The sequence below is a fragment of the Cricetulus griseus genome, chromosome 3 (genome assembly GCF_003668045.3).
Source record: "Cricetulus griseus strain 17A/GY chromosome 3, alternate assembly CriGri-PICRH-1.0, whole genome shotgun sequence".
Classification (NCBI taxonomy): domain Eukaryota; kingdom Metazoa; phylum Chordata; class Mammalia; order Rodentia; family Cricetidae; genus Cricetulus; species Cricetulus griseus.
Window position 1 is genome coordinate 189637409 of NC_048596.1, and position 13797 is coordinate 189651205.

Consider the following 13797-nt stretch of genomic DNA (forward strand, 5'->3'; position numbering starts at 1 on the left):
TTATAATTCTTACTATGAGCCAGGAAGTATCTACACTATTTTTGGGTATTCTATTATGTTACCCTTCTCATAACTCAGTAAGCTAGGTGCTATTAATATTTCTATGATGGTGGAGTTATGGAGGTAGAGGCTTGTAAAGGGTAAAAAATTGGAAGAAAATTGTAGAAGTAGTAACTGACAGAGCCTGGATGTGGTCCAGGCTAGTTTGTGTACAGAACCTCTGTTCTCATGTACAGAGCCTCTGTTCTCATCAAACGCTCTAATGATGTGCATGGAATTGAATTGTCACACTGCCACCTTCAGCTTCTATGTTCATATCCCCTACAGTGGTTGGTGTACATCTAACCCTTATCCTAGAGTAGTCCCTGAAATGCATGTTCTGAGATGGGTCTTTGTACAGGAGTGAGCTTCTGGTATTGACACTCATGGGACAGTAAAGACAGTAAGCAGGCAAACAGAAGAATTAGGAGGGGTCAAAATGCTATCACATGAGTTTTCCTCGGGAGACATGAACAAATATCCATTTGCTCCAGACAGGTCATAGAGAACAGATGAAATAAATGATTCTACCCAAGCTTAGCTTTGTAAGCCCATGAATTTACTGGGGTTACTTCAAGGATTATGAGGGAAGGTGTCCATAAAGAAGCACTGGTGGTTCAAAGACACTGGAAATATAAAAACAGCCACCCCATCATGGATGATGACTTATGAAAGTGGTATCCCTGGAGATCCCAGAATAATTGAAAGGCAACTTGTCTGGTCCTAGAATCCCCTCTTCATGAAATTACTATTGCTTACATAGCTTTTGAGCAGGCCCTGTGAATCTTGTTAGTTTCAGGGGCTTCCTGAGCCTTTTGAATTTTATTTATTTCCTGGTATTTTAGGGAAAGTTTCCTCTTAGAGGAATAGCTACACAACAGGTACATTTTCCAGAAAAGCTTCAGCTGGCCCAATTAAATTTGAAGCAGGGATAGCCCTTTAAAATGACCCTTCCCTTAGTTTGTAGCTGAGTTTTTTTTAGAAAATTATGTACAAATCCCTAGATATGATCAGTACACAGAAAATGTCATTTAGGTAGGGCAGCTCTTTCCAGACCATAACAATGTTTAGAGAGAAAGCCTTGGCTGAAAGCCATCAACTAAAAGGTCAAGTTCAATAAAGTTGTTCTCTGCATTTTCCCTGGTCACCAGGAAAGAGAAAAACATACTATTTGTACAGAGTAGTGGACAAATGGAAACGCCTGCTCATAGTAAGAAGTGATGAAATAGCCACTTTTGACTTCTCTACTACTCGTCTGGCCTTAAAATCATCACAGCAAACATCAGCGATGTTACATCACTGCCCATCCTCACATATGAGCCTGACAGGGATTCCACTTAATTTATAATATAGGTTGTCCAGGAATCATGTAGCCCATGATAACTCAAACTCACAGTCCTCCTGCCTCAACTCCATAAATGCTGGGATAACAGGCATGCACTACTGTACCTGGCAAAAGTTATGTGTGGATGTTTGTTTGTTTTTGCTAGTGTTTCCATTGTTAAGAGTTTTGTATAGTGTTTTCTTACTGGCCCATCTCCCAGTCCCAAATTATCATTCTCAAGTAAAAGTGTGTAGCGATAGGGTTTCCAAGTATTCATAAAGAAAGGATATTTTCCAAAAGGAAGAAAATTAGGCAGAATATAGGAAGTAGACTGACTCTTCATCTTGGATGTGTTTGTAAGCTGCACAGAAGCCTGGATCTGTTTGTCTGAATTATTTCTGGGCACATTTTATCTCAAGTTTACCTTTGGAAATTCAACACTTAAAATCTATAGTATTAAAAGGGATGGGTATTCAGTCTGTGTTTCTTTCTTACTCTTGATATTTTTATTGCATTTCATTAGTTTGATAAAGACAGTTGTATTTTGTGTAAAATAGCCATGTTGTGTCTTGGAGGGACACAGTCACAATGTGCTTTTTATAGGATGGCATAAACTACCCTTCTGAATATGGAGTAGAACAAGAGAAATGGCTTTAGTGCATAATTTATCTTTTCAGCACATGCTCTCAACAGTGACTGTGTTGCTGCATCCAGCCAGCAAATGATTGGTTTCTTTTGATTCTTGTCATACTTTGGATCATTAAGCAATTCACCAGGCATTTGCTCTGGGCAATAGAATATCATGAGGACATCGTGGTTCCATTTATGTAAATGTGTGACTATGTAACCACATCACTGAAAGGGGGTAATTCAGGAGGCAGATAACTAAACTGCCTCCTAACTAAACATTCTGCTGTTGGCTAGTGATAGACATGCATTTAATTTGAATGTTAGACATGTGCCTGTAGAGTATTGTGTGGTATGTGGTTTGTCACAGTGGTGTTAACACTGTGGTATGGTCATGTGAAAAGCAACATGTTTCCTTACAAATCACCCAAAACCTTGTAATATTTAGAATTTACCAATTTAAATCCTCTCTTTTACTTCTGTCTTTTTAAAATATATAAAACCTACTGTATACATCTTACTTCTACCTTAGGCCTCCAGTCTCATAAGGTTAAGCATCATTATTAAATGTATTTAAACTTGGGTTAGATAAGATGGCTCAGGAGTAAATGCTCTTGCTGCCAAGCCTGATGCCCTAAATTCAATCCCAAGAACTCACAAGGTAGAAGGATCAAACCAACTCCCTTAGTTTTCCTGACCCCTACACATAGCCAAAACATATGCATGGCTACCCATACACACACACATGCACACACACACACACACACACACACACACACACACACACACACACACGCACATGTGGGTGCTGACACCTGCACAGACATGCACATGCACACTCCCTCAAAATAAATAAGTAAATGTAATAGATTTTAAAGAGCATAAACTTGTTTAAAGGTCATTCATGGAATGTTAATAATAATACTAAATTAATAATAATAATAATAATAATAATAATAATAATAATAATAATAATAATCTGTTAAGAAAAACAAAAGACATTTTAGCCTATAATAAATATTTCCCAAATTTTGGATTGGTAGGAGAGTCACTAAATCTGATATTAAGTTCGAACCATAAAGAAACAGTTGAGTGCTTTGAATTTGTACAAACTAAAATGATTTGCATGAGAAAATTATATACATGTAAAAATTAGAGAGATGTTTATGATTTATATTAGACAAATAGTTAATATTATTAAATGATAGGAAATTGGTTGTTTTGAAATCATTCAAAACAGGATAAAAGCTACTGGGGATGTGGCTCAGTTGGAAAAGTGCATTCCCAGCATGTGTGGAGCCCTACATTCCATCACTGCACCATGTAAAACTGGATGTGGTAATGCATGCCTCTAATTCCAACATTCAGCTGATGCAGCCAAGTTTAGAGTTCAAGGGCATCTTCCAATATATAGCAAATTTGAGGCCAGCCTTGACTAAATGATACTTGATTTTAACAAACAAACAAAAGGGTATGGGACATAAGAAAAAAAGTAAATTTCAAATACCAACAAACCCATGGAAATAAGTGCTGCTTGACCAGCAAGGAAGGGTGTGGCATTAATGAGAATGGGTCAGGATCACACTCCTTAGGTTAACACATATAGACAGGTAACAGTTGACCTTACTGAAGATCAGTGATCTCAGATCTATCCTGACCCTGGTCAGTGATTAATCTGATATTACTGCTGCAATCATTTCAGCCCATCTCACTGACAAGATGCTGCTTGCAGTCTCTGGAAACCTTGCTCTGACTCAGCTGAGTCCATATTCGGAGGAGTGGGGATGGGGTGCTAAGTACTGTTCTTTGCTTTAGTAGTCATCTCCAAACATTCAAGTTCGTGAGCTCTTTTGGGAAACACACATGTTGATGGAGACATACGATGATACATACCACTAATTATTTTAACTGCTCAGCGAGTACAATCTTTAGGTACAAATCCTCTTCATACCTGAATTTTCTGGTCAGGACTTAACAGCAAATGACACTGTGTAACTATGACAACCTGTGACCTCAAACTTCAATTTACTTTTTTTGTGTGTGTTTTTTTCTGCTGAGACTGGGGATAGAACACACGACTTTACACATGACAGTCAAGTGTTCTACCACTGAGGTACACCAGTGTTCTACCCCAGGCCTTATTCAAGTTTTTAAAGACCTTTTAGTGTGTCTTCCTTTGCCACTAGATGTCTTCATGCAACTGCCATGGTTTCTAACACTGTCAAGACATTTTGAAGCACTTTCACACTCCTGCTATGAAAAGCACAATTCTACTTATCACGGTCTGGGGTCACAATTGGAAGAACTACTCACTATATTATGATTGTTTCACCCAGAGGGGGCAAATCCTTCTGTCAACTTATCTGCTACTCAGACGTTCAAGTTATAATTAACAAGAAAGAAAGAATGTAGAGAAAATATATCTCAAAGATAAACCCAGTCATTGAGCAGTTCATCATGCCTTATAATTTCCTCATTTCTATAGCAACTGCCAAGTTCATGTCTACTTGAAAATTTGAGACAGAAGAAATTACTAAAGGGAATTTTTAAAGGATCCCAAACCTGGCGGTAAACCAAAAACAAAGGCGGGGAGGGGGGATATCTGACATTTACAGATTTGTTGTAATATGTCAGAAATGTCAGAAAGATCATATAATATTGTCAGACTTTGGGTATTGTATGTCCCTGGATCTTTGGATATTTGTTGTATTTCATATTTCTGAAGGATCCATGAGGACAGAATACAGGTGATCCTTCCCTTGAGGCCTAGAACTAAGTTCAATACCCATCTCAGAGTTATGGAGCTTTGTATCTAGACAGACAAGTTCCAAGTGGGCAAGGGTCTAACCCACTCTCTTCATTTCACATTAGCATCACAGCTAGGCTGCACAGACACAAAACCCAGAGAGCAGCCACAACTCCTTCATTCTATACTACTGTCATTCCAGATTGCCAGATCCAAGGCCCCAATACATTTTATCTTATTGGGACACTATGTGTGTCAAACTCACTATTTCCATTTCTTTTCCCCAGACAAGATGTCTCAACAGACATTTTAAACCAGGCGTGGTTTTATAAGCCTAAATCTCTGCACTGGGCATGCTGAGACAGGAGGATTAGGAGTTTGAGGCCAATGTGACTAGAATCATCTAAAAAGGGGGGGGGGAGAGAAAGAATAAGAGCATTAAAAAGTTTTAAGACATATTTATTTATTCTGGTTATTGTGTACAGGATCTAAGTTCTCTCTCTCTCTCTCTCTCTCTCTCTCTCTCTGTGTGTGTGTGTGTGTGTGTGTGTGTGTGTGTGTGTATGCACACGCACACATGCCTATAGAGACCAGAAGAGGGCATCCAGATGCTCTAGAGTGGGAGTTACAGGTGACTGTGAGACACCATATTTAGGTTCCGGTATCTGAACTCCAATGCTTTAGAAGACCATGGAGGCATCGCTCATGTCCCCACAAAAACAGTCTTGAAAGTCAAAGCTGCTCTCATATCAGAGCAGCTCCTTCCAGATCTTCTAAATTGCTCACTCTTCCCTCTGTTTATTATATCCAAGGCACATCAGCTTTCTTATTACCTTATGCGTAAGTCTGGTTTCCTCCTATCTTAGTGGTTTTACACATTTGTTTCTCTCTGCCCAGAATGCAATCTTCCTAGAAATTCCTTTTTATCATTGACGTCTCTGCTTAGATTTATGTCCTAATAAGGAGGGATCCTCGCTGTCTCATCACCATCCCAACTAAGCTATCCTCTCCACACAGTCCCTCAGCAATCACCCCATTTCACATCACTCTGCATTCTAGTACTTGTCACTGATGAAATGATGTTGCTTGCTTATTTCTTCAAATATTCACATATGCTTTCTAAGCACACCCTGCTATATTCCACTTCTATCAGGTGTCTAGGATATACTTGTTGCTCAAGACATGCTTGTAGGTTAAATTAAACTCTTATATTCATTGACATGAAATTAAAGATTCATAAGGTTCACATGTATTAGTGAAAGTCTTATTGCCAACACATAAACATAAAAAGGAAACATATTCTGAGTTTTATGTAACACTATGAAAAAACACACTTTCTTCTATCCATTCCCACCTTTCCCTTCCTTTCCCCATCATTTCTTCCCCTTCTATTCCCTTCTTTGTTTTCCCTTCCATCTTCTTTTTGTTTTCCAAATAATGCTTTAGATTTATTTTTTTAAAGTTCATACATTTATACAATATATTTTGAACATATCCATCACCATTATCTCCCTCCAACTACCCCTAGAACCTCCACCTCTTCTTCCTCTCAACTATGTTATATTTTGTTATTGACAATACCCTGAGTCCAATTAGTGGTGTCCATGTTCACATGAGTATGGGACCATCCACAGGGTCATAGGCAACCTGTAGACAGTCATGTCCCAAAGAAGAGTGACTCTCCCTCCCCCAGCAGCCACCTATTATTAATAGCTCCTCAGCCGATAATGAAACTGTTGAAATGTTGAATGGCTTGATCTTGTGTAGGCCTTGTACATGTAACCACAGTTTCTGTGAGATGGTGTGTGCAATAGCCATGTCTTGTCCAGGAGTCATCAATTCACAACTCTCCCGATCTGCCAGCTGGTACACTCTGTCCCTTGTTTAATTTTATTGAAACTCTCTTACTGGTGACATGGATATAACTGGGGAGGGGCTGTCTATGTTGCATGAAATAAGCCAAGCAGGCAGACTGTATTTTAGTCTTTCCAGATTAACAGACTCATTCATACACATTTGGGAAACTGACACAATGACTTTCTTGTCCTATTCCAAAAGCATGGCTTTCATCTAAGTCCAATGTGTCTGGGCAATGATTCCCGTACTATTGACTACCGTGTTTTTATTTTCTTAACTCTTAGAGAGGTTGCTTTTTTTAAAATCATTTTTTAAATTTGAATTAGAAACAAGATTGCTTTAAGCCATGGTGGGGTGTGTCAGTGATGATAAGGAAAACCTGTTTTTCATGTTCATGTACTCCCAAACTGGGACTCAGAAAAAAAGGAGATAGACTTTGCAGATGAGCAGCATTGATCCAGAAAACAGAGAGCCTCAGCTGCTGAGTGGGCAATGAAATTCCAAGAATACCATTGCATTAGTTCTGAATAATGCCACAATTACAAGGATGTGCTTCTCTCAACCTTCTCCAGCAGTGGGTGAATCCTCTAAATATATTGCTTAGAGTCACAGTGGCAAAGGCAAGCAAGTTACCATTATCACGAAGATTATAAAGGTCATCGGTGCACTATAATGGGTATCATAATCATATTGTTTTCTTTTTGCCCCTCTTTCAAATGCCCATTCTTTATCCCATGTGACCATGGGAATGTAAAACACAATGACTTTCTTGTCCTATTCCAAAAGCATGGCTTTCATCTAAGTCCAATATATTATGCTTTCTCATTGTTCTGATCTCCTTTCTGTTAAAGTGGTAAAACACTCTGACCAAGAGCAACTTAGAGGTAGAAAGGATTTACATGGCTTACAGTTCCAGGTCACAGTCTATCATTAAATGAAGTCAAGCAGGAACTTGAGCAAAAACCATAGAAGTACTCTGCATGCTGGCTTGCTTTCAGTCTCATACTTGGGTAGCTTTCTTATATAACAACATGCACCGGCTTAGAGATGGTGCCACCCACAATGGACTGGGTCTCCTATATCAATTAACAATCAAGACAATTCTCTCACCGACATCCCACAGACCAACATCATCTGGGTAATCCCTCAGACAATTCTAAAATGACTCTGGGTATATTAAGTTGCCATTGGAAGCTAACAAGGACATTCACCATCCAGTCTATATTTAATAGTTTCCTCAGTAGACATGTGACCAAACGGGGTCAAACAGAATACACATAATGTAGTCCTGGATTACTGGGTCTAGAGTCTCCTAGAGATACCATGAAAAACAACTCCCAAAATGAAGGCAAGAATACAGAAGTAGAGCCCAGTAAAGTAGAAAAAGATGAAGACATAGTAGCTGATCCCCAGAATCTCAGCATCCCCATGCCAATCTGCCCAACTTAAACCAGTGACTCAAGTAAGCAATTATTACTTAAACTTCAAACGTATGGTTTATTTGATGACTGTGGTTTTCTATCAAATAAACTATTATTCATGTGACAATGGTAAATCTGATAGCATTGTATGTTTCTTTTTCTTTTCTTTCTTTCTTTTTTTTTTTTTTGGTTTTTTTGAGACAGGGTTTCTCTGTGTAGCTTTGGAGCCTATCCTGGTACTCACTCTGGAGACCAGGCTGGCCTCGAACTCACAATGATCTGCCTGCCTCTGCCTCCCGAGTGCTGGGATTAAAGGTTTGTGCAACCAATGCCCAGTGCATTGTATATTTCTTAAAGATGTATATTAAAATTTTTACTTTTCAGTGAAACTGTATCTGATTGATTTATAGTGACATAGCATGTCCTTAGGGTTTTGGTCACTGTACAAAAGGGAGCCATTTTAAGCATATGTTGTTTATATTCTAAGTACTATTAAAAAAAACTCTGTGTGTGCAAGCTTGCAAGCATTTGTGTGTGTGTGTGTGTGTGTGTGTGTGTGTGTGTGTGTGTGTGTGTGTGTGTGTGTGTGTGTAATGTGGGTATGTAGAGGTCAGAGGAAAGCCTCAAGTGTCAGTCCTCACTTCCACTTGTTTGAGACATTTGCTTTGTCATGTGCAGCTGTGTGCCAAGCTAGCTGAGCCTATTGCTTTCCAAGGTCTCTCAACTCTGACAGTAGGAATACTCACTTCTGTGCCCATCTCTAAGTATCATCCTTAATAATCCATTTTCATGTTTGTAGGAACTAAGAATGTGATCTTCTTTTTGGTTCTAACAAATAGAGCTCAATTTCGTCAAGAAAAATAATTGTAAATCCCAATGATAAATCTCTCAGAGGAGTTTGATGGCTCAATACTTTGAAGCAACTAGTGTTCTACCCTCAATTTTATTTTTATTGGTTTTGAATGATTAATGTACAGGCATTGACTAATAATTTCTTTTGCAGAATAGGATCGCACTGTTATTGATGGATTTAGAAATGGTACTTGAAGATCTATTAGAATAACTATAAAGCTTAAAACATTAAGGCAATGATGCTAAAAGGAAAATAAAAACATATAAGTAAATCTGAAGATCAACTTCAGAATAAAAATTATGTATGACTGTTTTGACACTAGATGATAAATTGTTATTGGTACAGTGCTCAGTCATTTAAAAACATCTCATCTAGCTGAAAAGCAGGACACATATAAACTTCAACCAGTCCCTCTCTGCTGCCTTTCAATCTTCCGATGAATTGGGTGTGAGGCAGATGATGGCAGTCACGTTGCTTCTAATAAAAGATTGGTTTTAAATGGACCTTCTGGCTCAATTCCACAGAGAAAATTTGTACTGTGGAGAGTTGGGAGGAGTCCAGAAAGTTGAGCTCTGAGAAGATTCTTGCACATAAGCCCATGGATCATTTTAAAAATAATCAAGATTACATTAGAGACTTTCCTAAAGTGAAGATAGCATTAGGAGGGGTGGTGGCCTCTGTCTATCTGGGGACGTTTATTAAGATTGTATTTGATGGGTGCAGGAGATACATGCTTCCACTGAAAGTCAAGAGTCTATTTCCCCCAGCGTCAGACAATACACTGTGGAGAAGGAAAACAATATAATTAATAATGGCATTAAAAATCTGTCACAATTGTCTCACCTGTGCCTCTTTCTCCCCACAGAGAGGCAAGGACACAAGGCATCTAAAATATGTACTTGAAAGAACACTTTACCACCACCATAAATTCAGCCCTGTATATTTTTCTTAATCCCACATTGTAATAAGGCAGGGTGGCTTTGGGAAACAAGGTCATCACACACCAGAAATGCCAGGTAGAATAGCAAGAATAGAATTTAACTTTTGATTATCTCTTATCACAAAGAATTTATTCATATTTTTTTCTGGAATTCAGCATTTTCTTTTTTTCACCTACAAAATCACAAGTGGATGGAATTGATTTTTCTTTTTCCCTCTGTGTTCTAAAAGTGGGTGGAAACTGTATCTATCCAGATGTTGGAAGTATCTCACAAACAGAATATACAGAGATGAAATGTATTGTAAAACTTTATTTAAATATTTAAATAATAGCAAAGTATGTAACAGAAAGCAAATCTAATTTTTTATTCTTTTAATTGTATAAATTTATTTTAACTCCTGTGTTTTGGCTATGATACACATAAATTGAGATACAAGGCTTGACACTGAAGGACTTTGCATGTTTTTTCTCTCAGATGTTTCAGCTTAAGATGATGGGATGTATGTGGGGTATAGTCACCTTTCTCTGTCCATTGTTCTCAATCTTCATATGAAAACTAAAAATGTAATAGTATTCCTAAGTCTGACTTACCTAAATTCTAAAGAAAGTTAGAAGAGGGCTTACATTTGTAGGCCACACTTGCATAAGTGGTTTGCATGCCTATTTAAATATGGTGACCTTGAGTATTCTGCAATTAGATAAGACACAGTCCCATAATTGATCCAGTAGTACTACAAACGATATTCATTATCTATGTATTTATGTGTCCTTTATTTAGTTTTCTGCTGTTTTTGTAAAATATTCGCTATTTTTTGAAATTAAAATATAATGTCATCGTTTTCCCTCTTACCTTTTCTCCCTTTAGTCATCCACATGCACACTCCTTGCTTCCTGTCAAATTCATAGCTTCTATTTCTTTGTTTATGCACACATGTAATATATATTACATATATTCAAGAATACACATATATATGTATACATACATACATATATACATACATACACACATACATATTCACAACTTTCTCAGTCCATGTAAAGTTACTTGTATGTATGTGATTTTAGGCATGACCATTTGGTATTGGATAGGCAATTTGGGGTCTCCTTCCTGGGGAAGACTATTTCTCCTGCTCTCAGTATTCCTTCATTGCCTGTACTTCTTGGTGTGGGGAAGAGTCCCCATGAGATTTCCCCCTTCCATGGTAGCATTTCTATTGGTTTCATCCATGTTTGAGTCTTGTTTAGGCATCCATGCTAATGAGAATTCATGGGTATAGCTTATTTGACATTTTTAAGAGACAAAAATCTCACAATAAACTTCCTGCTCTGACTCATGCAATCTTCCTTCCCCTTTTTCCTCTATGATCCTTAAGCCTTAAGTTCAGAGACTGCATTGTAGACGTATCAGTTGGAGCTGGGCACCATGTGATGATTTGTTCTCTGCATTTTGATCAGGATTTGATTTGATTTCCTACAGTGATCTCACAGATAAATATACATCTCACTCCTAATCAAAGAAAAGTCTCCTTGCGACAGATGGAGGTAATTATAAATAAACTCTGCAATTTTGTTGAAGAAATTTGACGATGAATTGAACATTGTCACGGCCACAACCTCAACCTGTGATTCTCATGAGTGACAGAGAGAAAATGGACATGTCAAGGAGATACTGGACAAATGTCACTTTAACCAGTGGCCAAAATAAATATCACCGATGATGGAATGAGATGACATTACCTTTTCTCATACCTCACTGACAAAAGCATCATCAGTTCTGTGATGCTCTTGCCAGAATACAGAATGTGTATTTAAGCACAAGGAAGCAGCAGGCATGGTCAAATAAATGGTCTGTGTGCTTCCAAGACATCAAAGTCACACAAAACTAAGGACAGTTGAGCCATGGTTGCAGGCTAAAGCAAGACAAATAGACATGACAGCTAACTGGGTTGTGTGAGCCCAAATTAGATTCCAGCCTGAGAACCAAAGTAGCCATAGATATTTTGGGTGCATTTGGTGAGATCTGATTATAAGCTGAAGCTTGAATAGCAATACATGTGTGTATCTCTGCTTATTTCAAAAACCACATTTGTGGTTGGGAAATATAAATGAAAGTTTGGGGAAGTAAATAGGACCATGTCTACATCTCAGTCTCTAAATGGAAAAATGATGTAGAGAAAACAAAATGTGTGTAAAGTGGTGTGAGGGAGGGCCAAGAGAGGGGGAGAGAGGGGGGGAGAGACAGACAGACAGGGGGGATGAGAGAGGTGGAGAGGAAGGAATAAAAGAATGAAAAATAATGCAAGTGAAATTTATCAACACATTCTCAGATCACTACACTCCGATCACTACAGATGTATCTATGGTATTTGGAATCAAGCTAGGTATAATCTAAGATTCATAAGAGGTGTCTATTGTTGTATAGACACAACAATTAGTACCTACCACTTGATAGGTACTAATAAGAGATATTATAATGGTTATTATAAAAATACAACTGAAAGCTATTGAAAGGGGTCACTGGACAAAGCTAGCTGCTGACAAGTCTGACATCCTGAGTTCTAGCCCCAGGATTTACCTTGTGGAAGAAAAGTACTGACCTATGAAAGTTGACCTGTGACTACCACACATGCACCATTGTGGCACATACACACTAGAGAAATAATAATAACAATAATAATAATTTTAATCTAATTGAGAGGTTGCCGAATTATTTCCCTGTTAAGTTAGAGAAACCTGACAAAAACTGGAGCTGTTCTGACCCTGTGCCTTTTAGATTATTCCATGAATTTAACACATTAAATGTAAGGTGAGTACTCTAGCCTACAAGACCAAGTCTGTAATTAAGTAAAGGGTACAGTAGACAGTAACTGTTTTGAATGCTTTGTAATGCTTTTAAAGCTCTTAAAAGCACTCTCATTTTAAATGATCAGCTCATACAGAGTAATTGGAGAGTCGCCTTAACTCATTGAATATTACTTACATCCTTAAAGCATCTATGTCAAAGTAAGCACACGGATTTTTATGAAGCTATTTTGCAGACACTTGGGAGTTTCCTTTTTAATACCTCAATATAATTATAATTAGTTCAGAAGGCCCAGTAACACTTTGAGATAATTGCGCATAAATTAATTGCTAAAGGGCACAATTAACTTTTTATTAACGTTTGCGATAATAAACATTCAACTCTGTTTCTAATATTTCATAAATTATATTCCATATTTTAATTGTTCCTATATTAAGTTTTATTACTTAATGTCCTTGAATATTTGCCTTGGGGACCAAAGCAAACACTGTAATATGCTTAATCCAAAAGAAAACCTGCATTTAATTAGACAATGTGAGACAAGGCAATGGCTTGAGTCTCAGATACTGCCACAGGGCAAAGAGGAAGTGTTTTAAAACCAGAAGATGACAAGCCCACAGAAATGCAATGTTCTCATGAGACAGTATCTCTTTAAGGAAACCCTGATGCTCGGACTACTGAAGCATCACCTTCAAATTGCCAATGACTCAATTGTGCTCAAATCAGAATTGAACAACAAGGGCATCTCTGATGATTAGTCTTGGAGAAAAGTAACTAGTGCAGTATCATAGTTATAGGGTTGTTCACCTGTGAGGCTCACTGTGAAACCATCCATTGTGTTGAATACCTCTGGCCATTTGTTGAAACTGTGCATCATTCCTCAAAGGGGTATCTTCCAAGCTCCCTCTTTGGGGGGTACAGCTAACTGTCACATCAGTGTGTGAGGTGGAGAAGGATGGTATTGCCAAGCTTTAGATGAGTTCAAGGAATCCTGCTACTTGTAGTAAGAGTCACTATACCGCACCCTCAATTCCACACGAGCCTAAAGCCTCTCTTTAATGCTGCTATTAAGAAATAAAATACCCAAGCCTTCTACCAAGAGGCATCTTTATGATTAGCTGATAAAATAATTGAATATAGTTGGATGTTGAATTCACAGTGGCTTCTACCACAAGGTCATGTGAACA